Source organism: Canis lupus, chromosome 6 (assembly GCF_011100685.1).
Source record: "Canis lupus familiaris isolate Mischka breed German Shepherd chromosome 6, alternate assembly UU_Cfam_GSD_1.0, whole genome shotgun sequence".
NCBI lineage: Eukaryota > Metazoa > Chordata > Mammalia > Carnivora > Canidae > Canis > Canis lupus.
The window spans coordinates 4,209,287-4,222,695 of record NC_049227.1 but is presented as its reverse complement, the minus strand read 5'-3'; the positions used below and the strand labels follow the sequence as shown (position 1 = coordinate 4,222,695).

The 13,409-nt window shown below is 39.8% G+C and overlaps 1 long non-coding RNA gene across 2 annotated transcripts in view; it reads left to right on the top strand.

The window, feature by feature from the left end:
* The window catches only part of LOC102155153, a 36,637-nt gene that overhangs the window by 14,859 nt on the left and 8,369 nt on the right, over positions 1–13,409 (top strand). For both annotated transcript variants that reach the window (XR_005360520.1, XR_005360519.1), the window contains exons 5-6: positions 9,291–9,327; positions 11,538–11,709. This is a non-coding gene — a long non-coding RNA (uncharacterized LOC102155153). The remainder of the gene's footprint in view (positions 1–9,290; positions 9,328–11,537; positions 11,710–13,409) is intronic.

The following is a 13,409-nucleotide window of genomic DNA, read 5'->3' as shown; positions in this document are numbered from 1 at the left end:
TGTGTGGTTGTGTGCCTCCGTGGTTTGTTCCTTTCCATTGCTAAGTAGTATTCCATTGTATAGATGAACAGCAGTTTATCCGTTTGGAAGCTGAAGGACACTTGGATTGTTCCCTTCGTTGAGCAATTATGAATAAAGACTCAAATATTCTCATACAGGTTTTTGTGTAAATGTTAAGTTTTCCTGTTACACAGAAATATCTAGGAGTGAGGCTGCTGGGTCTTACGGTAAGTAAATGCTTAACTGCCAAACTGTTTCCAATGTGACTGTACTATTTTTCATTCTTATAGCAACATAGGAGGCTTCCATTTGCTTCACATCTGCACTAGCACGTGGTATTGTCAGGTTTTTATTGTTATTGCTTGGTTGGCTTCCATTGTTGTTGGTGGTAGTGTTTCGGCTGTTCTAATAATTATACGCTGGTATCTTTGCTGGCTTTAATTTGCATATCTCTAGAGACTAATGATGATGAGCATCTTTTCATATGCGTATTTGCCTTCCATATCTTCATTAGTAAAGTCTGTTCGAATCTTTTGACCATTTTCAATTCGAGCTGTTTCTTTCCATTTTGTTGAGTTTAGAGAGTTCTTGTATATTCTAGATCCAAGTCTTTTATCAGATATGTATTTGGCAGACATTTTCTGCTAATACGTGGCTTGCATTTTCATTCTTTTTATAGTGTCTTCTGAAAGCAAATGTGTTTAATTCCAATCAAGTACGACTTACCATTTTTGTTCTTCTAGGAACCATAGTTTATAAGCATCATATCTAAGAAATTATTCTCTCACCCAAGATCATAAAGACTTTCTGTTGTGTTTTCTTCTATAAGTTTTGTAGTTTGTGCTTTCCACAAGATATGGACTGAGAGTCATTCTTTCATATGTGGATGTCTAGTTATTACAGTACTTGTTGAAAAAACTAAAATTTCTCTAGTATTGCCTTTGTACCATTGTCAGCCTCAATTAACCGTAGAAGAAAGGGTCTCCAACTGGACTCTCTAGTCTGTTCCATTGACCGATGTGTCTGAACTTTTGCCAACAGCACCCTGTTTTGATTAGTGTAGCTTTAAAATAAATGTTGAAGTGAGGGAGTATGGGTCTTCCAACTGTGTTATTTACATTTTATTTTTTTCAACTTTGTTATTTTTAAAAATATACGTTGGCTCTTCTATATTCTTTGCCTTTCTCTTTAATTTTAGAATTAGCTTGATAACTTCTACAGTAGTCATTCTGGGTTTGATTAGAGTTCCATTGACTTTATAGGTCAATTTGGGAAGAATTGACATCTTCACAATATTGAGTTTTTTCCATCCATTAACATCTATTTATTTCTTTTCTTATTCTTTTGTACTATAATTTTCAGCAAATAAATGTTTAACTTAATTACTTTGATTTATACCTCTGTATTTCTTGGGTTTTGGTGCCAATGTAAATGGTAAGGCTTTTTAAGCTTCAATCCAAGTGTTCATTACTAATACATATGAAAATATAACTGATTGTTATATATTGACTTTGTATCCTGCATCCTTGAATAACTCGTTCATTAGTTTTAGGATCCTTTTTGGATCTTCTATGTAGGAGACCTTACCATTTGAAAGTGAAGATATTTATCAATTCTCTGTAATCTGTATGCTTTTTATTTCTTCTTGCTTTTTTCTTGCACTGACTAGCACCTCCAGGATGATGCTGAATGGGAAGGGTTAGAGTAGCTAACACCAATGCTAATCATAACACTTCATCAAAATAACTCACTTGAACCAAAATAATTTCACAGAGAAAACTGGAAGGAAGGTCATTGAAAAGTCACTGTTGTACATAAACATTTTTGTAAACTATTAAAGTTCACAAATAGATATAACTGAACTATCTATGCTTACATGTCTCTTTGCTCCTCCTTCATGTGATAAAAATGAGCCAGGTGCCTTAAAATGACCCAAAATTATAAACACTCTTTAGGGATCCCTGGGTGGTGCAGCGGTTTAGCGCCTGCCTTTGGCCCAGGCGCGATCCTGGAGACCCGGGATCGAATCCCACGTCGGGCTCCCGGTGCATGGAGCCTGCTTCTCCCTCTGCCTGTGTCTCTGCCTCTCTCTCTCTCTCTCTCTCTCTCTGTGTGTGTGACTATCATAAATAAATTTAAAAAAAATAAAAAAATAAACACTCTTTAGTATATAAAAATAATAAGTCAAACATATAAATTTAAAATTATGATTAGTAATTAATGTTTCATTATTCATTCTTACAAATTATCTAGGTAAATGATAATTACCAAATAACTCAATATAGTATTAATTCAGGGTTTCAAGTTACCTGAGGACATTGTAAAGTATGTCCAACCTGGTGTACTACAGAGCATACATACTGTGATAGAAACTCTTTTCAGAATTACCATCCGAGTTAGTTAAATAAACTTTATTATCTTCAGAATCTTAAATGCCATGTAGGAGTGATGTTAGATTATTTGATCAGTAAACCAATATTAAAAGGCTAGGAAGTTCATGAGAATGTTTAACAAAATCTCCAAACTAATAAAATTGAGGAAAAGATCTTTACTTATTTCTTATTTTTTAAACCAAAATTGTTAAACCAGTCTAATTTTTCCAAAGATTTATCTTAACTATGTGATCTTGGGTTCTTATATTAAAGTATTTATGAGGTAACATTGCCATTAAGGAGCATTTAAAAAAATCTACTACTTGAAAGTGAGGTTTCTTTATTAGAAAAGAAATTTGGAAGGTACGAAATTTATATAAGATTTATCAATTTCTGAAAACTAGCTGGACCACCGCTCCTTGATTTTAAGATGGAACAATTTGACCTGGAGGTAAGAAAAGCTTTCATACTTGAACAATGAGATACCAAGGCTGTTTCTGAACCAAAGACAAATAGGCCTCCAGACACAGAGAGAGCTCATGGCTTCAGGGCTACAGCTTCACCCAGCCTCCAGTGAAAAATAATCCCCAAAATACAAAAATCCAGGGGCCCCTGGGTGGCTTGGTCGGTTACGGGACCAACTCTTAATTCCAGCTCAGGTCATCATCTCAGGGTTGTGAGATCTAGCCCTGCATTGGGCTTCGCACTCAGCAGGGAGTCTGCTTGTGTCTCTCTCTTCTTCTGCCTACCCACTCACGTTTTCTCTCTCTAAAATAAATAAATAAATGCATAAAATATTATTTTTTAAAAATCCACCTGTTCAGATCTTAACTCTTCTTTCTAATGAACATGAAATTCTTAATTGAAATTTTTAATTGAATTTGATTCAGAAACGACATTGGTATGTCATTTGTGCTCACAAATAAACATCAAGTTTTTTTTTTTTTTAAAGACCATCAAATGAAAATGTCTGTCTTACCACTAGAGAATAGATACCCACTGTCTGTTCACAAGAGACCAGCAAATGGTTGCACGGTAGAACCAAATTCCCAGTTACAGTGCCCACAATGGGAACAACAAATGAGAATCTAAACAAAAATCCAGCATCTGAAAGTATGAAAAAAGAAAGAAGAAATCTAGAGAAACAGAAAGCCAGCCAAGTTAGATAGAGTTCTATTGTCACTTGGGATTCATTGTGGAAGCGAGAAAAGACAAGCCTGGGCTCACATTGCCCTTCAGATGCTCATCTCAGGCAACACAGTTTAATCAGCTCTGTCAGGTTAATCCACCTAGGCACCTCTGTACAGCAGCCTACAAAAAGCATAATTTTCAAAAAGATAAAACTTTGACTCTTGAGTAAATATAAAATGAACATATGTCAAAGGTTTGACTCAATTCATTAATTAATGAAGAAAACAGTAATACATTAAGACTCACTGAAAGAGCATTGCAAGGGCTAGATATTTAAAGACACTTTACCAAAGAAATGTTGGGATATGATTTCTGGGTTAGATACAAAACCATTTAAAGTTAAACCAGGTAATAAACTGTAACATTTGGTGTTATCCATTCAGTCATATAGAAATTACTTGTCTCTCTGGGGACAAAAAGCTCCACGTTAACATATCTGGATCTTTAAACAATAGTAAGCAGAAGGTTATACAAAAATATCTTCTCTACCGTCAGTGGGGCTGTGGCTGTGCATGACATTCAGAGGACATGCCACTCGCCTTATGTGCAGGTTCTGAATAATTTGTCTTAACACTAAATAAAAAACTAAGGTACTTGAGAGAGAAAAGCTCATGCCATTGTGTCCTTGGAGAACAAAAATAGTAAAATTGATTGTTCCTGATTAATGAAAAGACATCCACTTCCCTTTACCCAAGACCATAAAGCTACTGCAGCTCAGAACCAAGGCTAGAACCCAAGACTTCAGCTCTCATCATGCTCCAGACATTGTATCCTAAAGGTCGATTAGTTCTTTAAGACAGTTTCAAGACAGATCAATAAAATGAGGGAAATAAATATGCAATGTTAACTCCTAGGCACCAATTAAAGGGAACTGGTTAGCACACAGAAGATTAAAGAGAATGTACTTCTTTCTGAAGGGGAGAAAAGACAAAGTTTGAAGTCCATGACAGTAAAATGCTCCCTCTCTGTCTCTTGGTCTCTCTCTCTCTCTCTCTCTCTCTCACTCGTGCATGCTGGGTCTTCTGTGTATGAATGTCTCCTTCCAAAGAAAACTACTATAGACCCCAACCTGAAGGAGTCCCATCTGGCTCAGTACCTGGCCTGACCAATGACTCAGAAAAGCCACTAGTAGGGGGATAGACTTGGCTCAGAAATTGAGACTCACGGATTTGGTTCTCAAGCTCTCCCCACACTCACCATTCCCTCAGCCTGCAGCAGGGCCTGAGGGGAGGTTCTGCTGCTCTGCTATGCTCCCTATGGTCCCTAAAATCACCCTTGGATTTTCTAGTTCTTTCTCTGGGTTTTTGTTTTTGTTTTTTTGTTTTTTTTGTTGTTGTTGTTTAAGATTTTATTTATTTATTCATGAGAGACACACACAGAGAGAGCTAGAAACACAGGCAGAGGGAGAAGCAGGCTCCCTGCTGGGAGCCCAACATGGGACTCGATCCTGGGTCTCCAGGATTACAGCCCTGGCCGAAGGCGGCGCTAAACTGCTGAGCCACCCGGGCTGCCCTCTTTGTCTGGTTTGAAAACAAAACGAAGATCAGCAGGAAGCTGAACAAAACCGTTCATTCAGGTTTCTGCGCTCCTGGAACGGTGTCTTTCAAACTGCTAGAACATACATTATTAACCTTATTATAGCAAAATCAGACGCAAGTACAGGTAACTATACTCAATGATTGTACCACCTAGTGACTTATTATCACAAGGTAAAAGTCCCTATAATTCCACTCCCGGACAAGAAATAGAACTCAGCCACCCACCCCGGAAACCTACTTCCTTCCTCCAAAAGCTCCCATGCTGGACCATGTTTTAAGTGGTGTGGAGTAGAAAACATTAGTGGGCATGCAAAAGGGTTTAAGTATCCTATTCAAGAACTTCTGTTCTATGTAACTCTTGTGTGACTGTGTCTATGTAGGTATTTGTACTGGGCCAGTTTCTCACTGAGGGTCACATTCACAAAAGGCTGATAGCCATTGGCACAGGGAACGCCTTTTGGGTTACAGCAGGGCAAGAGAAAACTCTAAGATTTTGTTCGTGCCCCCAAAGCAAGGATGGGCACAGATTCAGAAGCATGTGCTTCACATTTTATAAAGGTTGTAGAAAATTTCCTTTTTACCTATCAGAACTTTTTAGAAGACACAAAATATTTTTAAAGAAGATAAAATATCTGTCCATATTATGCAAAGAAAAAAAAGGAATACGGAGTATGATAAAGAAAGCAATTAATCCACACTTAAAACTAATTGCCTCGCCCAGTGGGTCTTTAAATTATTCATCAGCGCTATTTAAAAATAATTGCGGTTTATGAAGAAAAGCCGTTATGGATTTTGTTTTAAAACTAAAAAGAAAGGGTTTCCTTTTATTTTTTTTATTTTTTATTTTTTATTTTTTTAATTTTTATTTATTTATGATAGTCACAGAGAGAGAGAGAGGCAGAGACATAGGCAGAGGGAGAAGCAGGCTCCATGCACCGGGAGCCCGACGTGGGATTCGATCCCGGGTCTCCAGGATCGCGCCCTGGGCCAAAGGCAGGCGCCAAACCGCTGCGCCACCCAGGGATCCCCGGTTTCCTTTTATTTATTTATTTATTTATTTATTTTTATTTACCAACTCCTTGCAGCTCTTGAAACCAACCCGTTTTTAAACTGGTTTAATAGCCTCATTAGCCCCTCCCCGGTCGAATCAACTTTAACGTTTATCACACCAACACTTCCTGATGTTCCCTGAAACAGGTTCTGAACTCACAGAGAGGACAATGACAATGTTCTAGAAGAATACAAAGGTGTCTGCAAAAAGGAGAAAAACAGGCGTGCCCGGGTGGGTTCAGTTGGTTAAATGACTGACTCTTGATTTCAGCTCAGGTCATGATCTCAGGATTGGGAGGTCGAGCCCTGTGTTGGGCTCTGAGCTGAGCATAAAGCCTGCCTCTCCCCCTCCCTCTGCCCCTCCCCATCCTAAAAAAAAAAAAAAAAAAAAGGGAAAAAAAAAGGCTTTCAGAGAACAAGACAGGAAACGACCGCCAAGATGTGTTTCTGTGATTGAAGTTCATGGTGGGCCCTCCACCTCCTTCCCAATGGCTTGGGTTTCCCACAGTGTTTGCTCCGGCCACCCAGGGCTCCTGAGCGCTCTCTCCTCTCTCTGCATTTACCGAATGTCTCCAGTTCCTTCGTTTCCCTGCTTCTCTGGTTCCTTCAAGGAACACTCAGAACTGTGGCTGTGAAATGATAGAACTGGAAAGGCTTGTGTCTAGGGCAGTGGCCTACAAACCATGTTCGCTGGCAGGCCCAGGAGTCCCTCGGGTGTCCAACAGCTCCCACATTGGGAAAGGGTTGCTGAACTGGTAAAGCAAAGTCCTGCCAAAGTAGAACTTAGGGCTCCTGGGTGGCTCAGCTGCTGTAGCATCTGCCTTCGGCTTGGATCATGATCCCAGGGTCCTGGGTCCAAGTCCTGGGTTGGGCTCCCTGCTCAGTGCAGAATCTGCTTCTCTCTCTGCCTCTGCCTCTCCTCCTTGCTCATGACCACTCTCTTTCTCTCTCTCTCTCTCTCTCTCTCTCTCTCCCTCACTCTCAAATAAATAAATAAAAGTTCTAAAAAAATGTTTAAAGCAGAACTTAAAAGTGACCCTCACGATATATATTGGAACACAAGGCCCAGACAGAGAAAGCAACTTGCCCAAGGCAGGACAGCAAGTTACACATGTGGGAGGAGACCCGCCCTCCTGACTCTCAGTCTAATATCTCTAGGGCCAGAGACAGCAAAAGGAGTGTGAGCCTCGGGGCCAGAATGATCTCGATCTGAATCTGATCTCAGCCACTCTCTACTTACTCATCCTTGGTGTTACATTCTTCTGCAACATATCTAAGCCTGAGTCTTTTTCTTTTTCTGTTAAAAGAGGATGTAAAAACACCAGCCTTGCCTAAGGAGCTGGGCTATTACACCTGAAAACACCTTCGATCGATGAAATACACGCACACACAGGGCATAGGCGTGAACAGCATCTTTATCTTCAGAGACACTCATGAATACCTCATTGAGAATGTGCTTGTGACAATCACCACTGTGCCCAAGGGTGTTTCCCCAAGCTAGACAGTCTGGATTGCTCAGTTAAGGAAAAGCTCACTTCCTGCCCCTAACAAAACCACCACCCACAAGCCTTCCTGTTATGCGTAAACCAGTGTCTGTTTTGATGGCTTTGCACACACATACACACGCACGCATGCACACACACTCCTACTCTTATGATGACAACACACAGACCCAAAGATGTTGGAGGCGGCAATATCAGTGATCCCCCTACACACACGCACTCAAACAGCATAGATCCATGGGTACCAAAACATCTAGAGCCCTTCTACCCATATGGTCACCTCTTCTTTCTTGACCTTGTTAGAACCGACCAAACCAACTGATGGTAGGGAGGCAAAATAGACAGAACCCAGGTTTCTGACAGTCGTGATAAATATCAACTTGTAATAGCTGAGCAAAGTAACAGATTTGGAGGGGAGGAGCTGGAGAAAATATGGAATCAGTTGATTAAAGTAATGACTAAAGTGATACCTCATTGACACCTGAGATCCATGCTCCCTTCCTAGAGTGACGATACCCCGATTTTTATGGTCCTTCTTTCTGCAGTCAGTTCTTTCATTCATAGTTGATTGGATGCAATAGGACTGGCCTTACCCCCAACTCCACAACTGGGCTCTTATTAGCCAGGGGATGTGTCCCATTCCTCTGATCACGGCAGTTGGTTCTTGGATGGAGCAGAATGCAGTCAGGGCCCAGAAGAAAAAAGAGACATTAGCTGCACCAACTGGAAGAAACCATCCTTCTTCAGCTGATTCTATTTATTTATTTATTTATTTATTTATTTATTTATTTATTTTTCTTCCTTTATTTAAATCTTTGATGTTTGGGGGGCAGCTGGCTGGCTCAGTCGGGAGCACATGTGACTCCTGATCTTATGGTCATGAGTTTGAGCCCCACGTTGGGGGTAGACATTAAGATAAAGTTTTTTTAAAAATTAAAAAATCTTTGATATTTTGTTCATCATGGATTTTTGCACTCATTTTTATTTATTTACATAGAGCAAGAAAGTATTCTATACGTTGATTGCTGAGTGCTTTGGGTGTCCATTTAAATTTTGTATCCAAAGTGAGTGCCTCAACACCCTCAGCCTGGACTTGGCCCCATAGAGGTTTAGGGCTCATTGCTCATTTTATTTTATTTGATAAGAGACTTGTGAGTTGAGGTGAGGCTACCATATGAAGCTTTAGGAGGAAGCTATCATTCCATGGGACCAAGAGAAACCAATTCCCAGTTATTTGAGCTGCTGGATCAAGCTTTGCCTAAAGCTAACCCTACTATAAGCCAGCCTGAGTTGTTTTCTGTGGCTTATAATATTCACACCAAAATAATACAAATTGACACAATGGCTAATTATAAGGAGCTAGTTTCTGGGATGTTTTGTAGACAGTGCTTCTAAAATCTGAGTAACACTGCCTCCTGTAAACATGTGGTCCACCAGCCAGAGCCAAAGTGCCCTTGTTGGCTGAGGTCAACTTTCCAAACAGCAACTTTCACTGTAGAGTGGTATTTCAGTTTATATTTTTAAGGCCCCTTTTATATGCCAAGTGCTGTTCTAAATACTCCTACACGTTATTTTTCAAATTCTTGTTTTGTCTCAAAATGGCATCAGGTCCTACTATCATTATCCATATTTTACAGGAAAGGAAGACAAAATGGAAGAAGAAAAGCCAGACCTGTGAGTTCTGAAGCCTGGGTTCTTAATGAGTATCCTGATACGACCTCAAGATTTTCTCTGTAGATGGGAAGAACACCCACTACATAATAGATATCTGCTCAATACATATTTGAGGAATGAATGAATAAGTTAATCATGAATTTGAAAGGTGAAATGTTAGCCATTTTGATATTCACTCATTTAATTTTAATTTGCCCCTCTCTGGAAATAGGATATGAACCATAGCCTCTCCTGGTTCAGTTTGGGTTAATAGAGGCTTTTTCTATTAAGGGACATGATTCTCAGGAGTTGCACATCAATGACAAATTTGAATACAAATTGTTGGAAAAGTGTACACAGATGGAATCATGGCTATAGAATCTAAATAAGTTCTGTTGCAAATTTGGTCTCCTTACTCTGAGGATTTGGGAAGGAATCAAACCAGGTAAAGGATTTTAAAATGTTTTGTCAACTGTAAGGCACATAAACAACTGATTATTAGTATGTGATTTGTATGTGTTTTTTTTTTTTCTTTTTGGTTTATTTTCTTCACACAAGGACTTACCAGCCCCAAAGCCTAAATTGAATGTTAAATTTCTCTCACTCTAAGGCCTAGAGCAATCACTTGATGAGTATGTTTCTGAGACAAAAATCAATACAATCTTAGGAAATAAATTTATCTGACAAAGGTAAATATCACAGTTGAGAGTTCCGGGTTTTTAGCATTCTTAACCAAAGCAATAGATAAACAGACTCCTCCCAAAGTAAAGATGGAAATATAATTATTCAGTCTCTCCATGTTAGATTTGCCCAGAAATTGAAATATTGTTAGCAAACACGGATTTAAATTTTGTGCTCCAATGAATTGGTAGATCTCTTAGTTTATTGTTTTGATTTCTCTGCGTTCTACCACGGGGAAATTATGCAAACTCATACCGTACACAAAAAGAATACTGATAATTATGGAATTTGCCACTTAGCTTGAAGATAATTTCATGACTCTCTTTCGATCTATTGGCACGAGAGCCCATGCATGTTTGCGTTGCTGCTGTTCTCAAGACCCGCGGTCAGATGCGTGTGCAAAGTGTGTATGAAATTGTACTATGCCAAGCCAACTGTTCAGCTCAGCAGATAATCAATTCAGGTGGTTTTCTCTGAGGGGCCAGTTCTTTCACTGACTTTGGTCATCCTGTAATCCAAGGTTGGAAGCCCACAGTTGAGTTCCAACTCCACGTGCAGATCAGAAGCCCTGGGAGAGCCTCATTAATGGTAACTCCAGGTCCCACCCAAAACTGTTGGGTGAGCGTCAGAGCCCAGGGAATCTGTCTTTAAACATGCCCTGTGGTGATTCCTCTGCCCTGCCAGATGGAGAACACTTCTGTTTCCATGACCCACAGGGGCCAGAAAAGACAAAAATAATTCAATCTTCTGTTTTAGCTGCACGACACCTGACTACTTTCATTTTGTTGTATTTACTTATTCAATTTTTTTTTTTTTTTTTTTTTTTTTTTTTTTTTTTTTTTACAAAACCTGTTTGATCCTCTGGCTGCTATAATGTCAGGGAGATCCAAGCCCATAGGCTTTGCTTCCATCTGGAAAGTCTACACTGCTTAGACCCTGAAAGAATTGTATTGATCACAGAGTCTTAGAGGGCATCTGTTTCAAATGTCGCATCTGCTTTCTCCATCCTAATTCTACCCAGTGAGGCTTACTCTTCTCTCTGTTGTAAATAATAACCCATCCACTCCATGAAGATAGCAAGTATCTCTGTTAAACACCTCTTTTTACATGATCATCCCAAACATCAAAGGAGAATGGAGTGTAGCAGAAAACATAAAAGAAAGATATCTTTTAATCCTATGCTTGCCACCTGGTAGACTACAGAATCCCACTGACCTCAGTTTCTTTATCTGTAAATTGGGATTTGGTGGCATTATTATCATCTATTATACCTAACTTCTTGGGATTATGAGAATTAGATGAACTAACTCATATAAAATGTAGGTACCAAATAAGTGATGGCTCTAAAATCATCATTATGATATTAGGAGGTTTCCCAGACCTCTGAGTACTAGAGTTTTCTATTATATACAGCCTAATCTACCAATTTCTTGCTGAAAGTATGAATATAATCCCAGCTCTAGTTTGCCTTCAGCAGTGTCAAATAAACAGATTATTTTATTTAAGATTGGGAAGATCATATACTCCTCAAAATGCTTCTCTCTATTTAGACAACACCTGGAACATCACGATTATTTCTGGAAACCTCACTTTAAGAAGAATACCAACAAACCAAAGTGGTGGGGAAACGTGTCTGGGGAGATGTCGGAAACCAGGACCATGTCATACCAGAAATCATCTTTAGAAACCAGTATTCTCATATAGGAAAAGAAAAGCCATGGGGTAAGTATGACAGTTGTCTACAAATGTCTAAACAGCTGCCCCAATGATACCTACTGAAAGATCCTCAAGTAGTGGAATTAACTTGGAGCATAGAGCTGAGCCAGGAGGTCTCCCCAGCCCTGAGAATCTAAGGTGACTGGGATCCAGACTATTCCCCTTGAACTGAGCACTCTGCTTCTGTTTACCTAACAAGACACATGCGTTCATGTTTAAACAGTCATAGTACAGCACTGCCCTTTCTGAATACTCAAATATGCCTATGGTCCTTGCTGGGAACAGATAGCCTGAGAAGTACAAAGCTACCTCTATAATTCACATGAGAAAAGTGACCCCAAAGACACAGATGTATGAGTAGCAAAGGTCAGCCACCTTGGTGAGTGATTTAAGGGGGTCCAGAGCTCTTACCCTGATGATCATGATTACCAGTAAAGAGGGGAGGAGGTTCACACATAAAAAGCCTGGCTGCCCAACAAACTCGTGGCCCAAACTCTTGGCTGCCCAACAAACTCTGGTTTTCACAAGCTGAAAACCCATCCAGAGCAAAGTCAGGACTTTCCTTAATGTGAAAAGCAGACTGTTGTTCAACAGGAACAAAATCCCCTAAAGTCAGGAGAGAATAAGGAAGCTACTTTTTATTAAAGTTAATTTTCATGATATACAGTATGATGCAGTAGATTGAGAACTTCGAAATCTCTTAAAGCTATTCCATAAAAATATTACAAATTTTGTTTTGTGTGATGATGATAATAGTAACTGCATTAAAACTCATCTTTTCTGGGAAAATCAAAGTCTGACAATTTTTTTATGCACACTACAAAAATAAAGGAGTTAGCCAATCTGCATGTTATACATGAACCCTTACTACAAATGAGTTCCATGCTTTCTGCAACTCTCTATTATTTTATTCCCCAAATATATTCATGAGCGATGGTCTGAATGTGTCCCCTCAGAACTCATATGTTGAAATCCAACCCCCAGGTTGGTGGTATTTGAACATGAGGCCTTTGGGTGGTACTTAGGTCACAAGAGTGGAGTCCTCATGAATGGATTAATGCCCTCGTAAAAGAGGCCCCAGAGAGTTTTCTTCCCCTTCCATAGTGTGGGGGATGCAGAAGGAATTCTGAGACCAGAGAGAGAGCTCTCACTTGATCATGCACCCTGATCTTGGACTTCCAGCCTCTGGAACTGGGAGAAATAGATTTCTATTGTTATTCAGCTGCCCAGGCTGGGGTCTTTGGTGACAGCAGCCCAGACAGATGAAATCAATGGGAGAGCCAAACAGCGGAGCATGAAGGACTTGCACCCTTTGCTCTGGGTCCTGCCAGAGCCTGTGCCAATGAAAATGGCACAGTTGGCACCAAAACTCAAACCTGCTTCTCCTCCTGGTATGTTAGAGACTAAGACAGCCAAAGGCCATGAGGAGGACTAACTCAAGGCTACAGAATAAACTAGAGGTGGGGGAAGGGAGATGTCACGTTAAGAGCCAAGGTTAGAAAAAGTGATGCTAATGCCAGAAATGCCAAAATTTATGTATAAACTGAAAAAGAGACTTTCTGGAAAATCTATGATGTTCCAGATACATGGAAGGGCCCTCTCATACCAAGCAGAGCCTTGGCATTTGCAAAGTTAACTTGGGATTCCAAATATTAGTTTCAAAATCTTATGGGTAACCTGGAGGCCCACAGCATGGTCACAAGTTA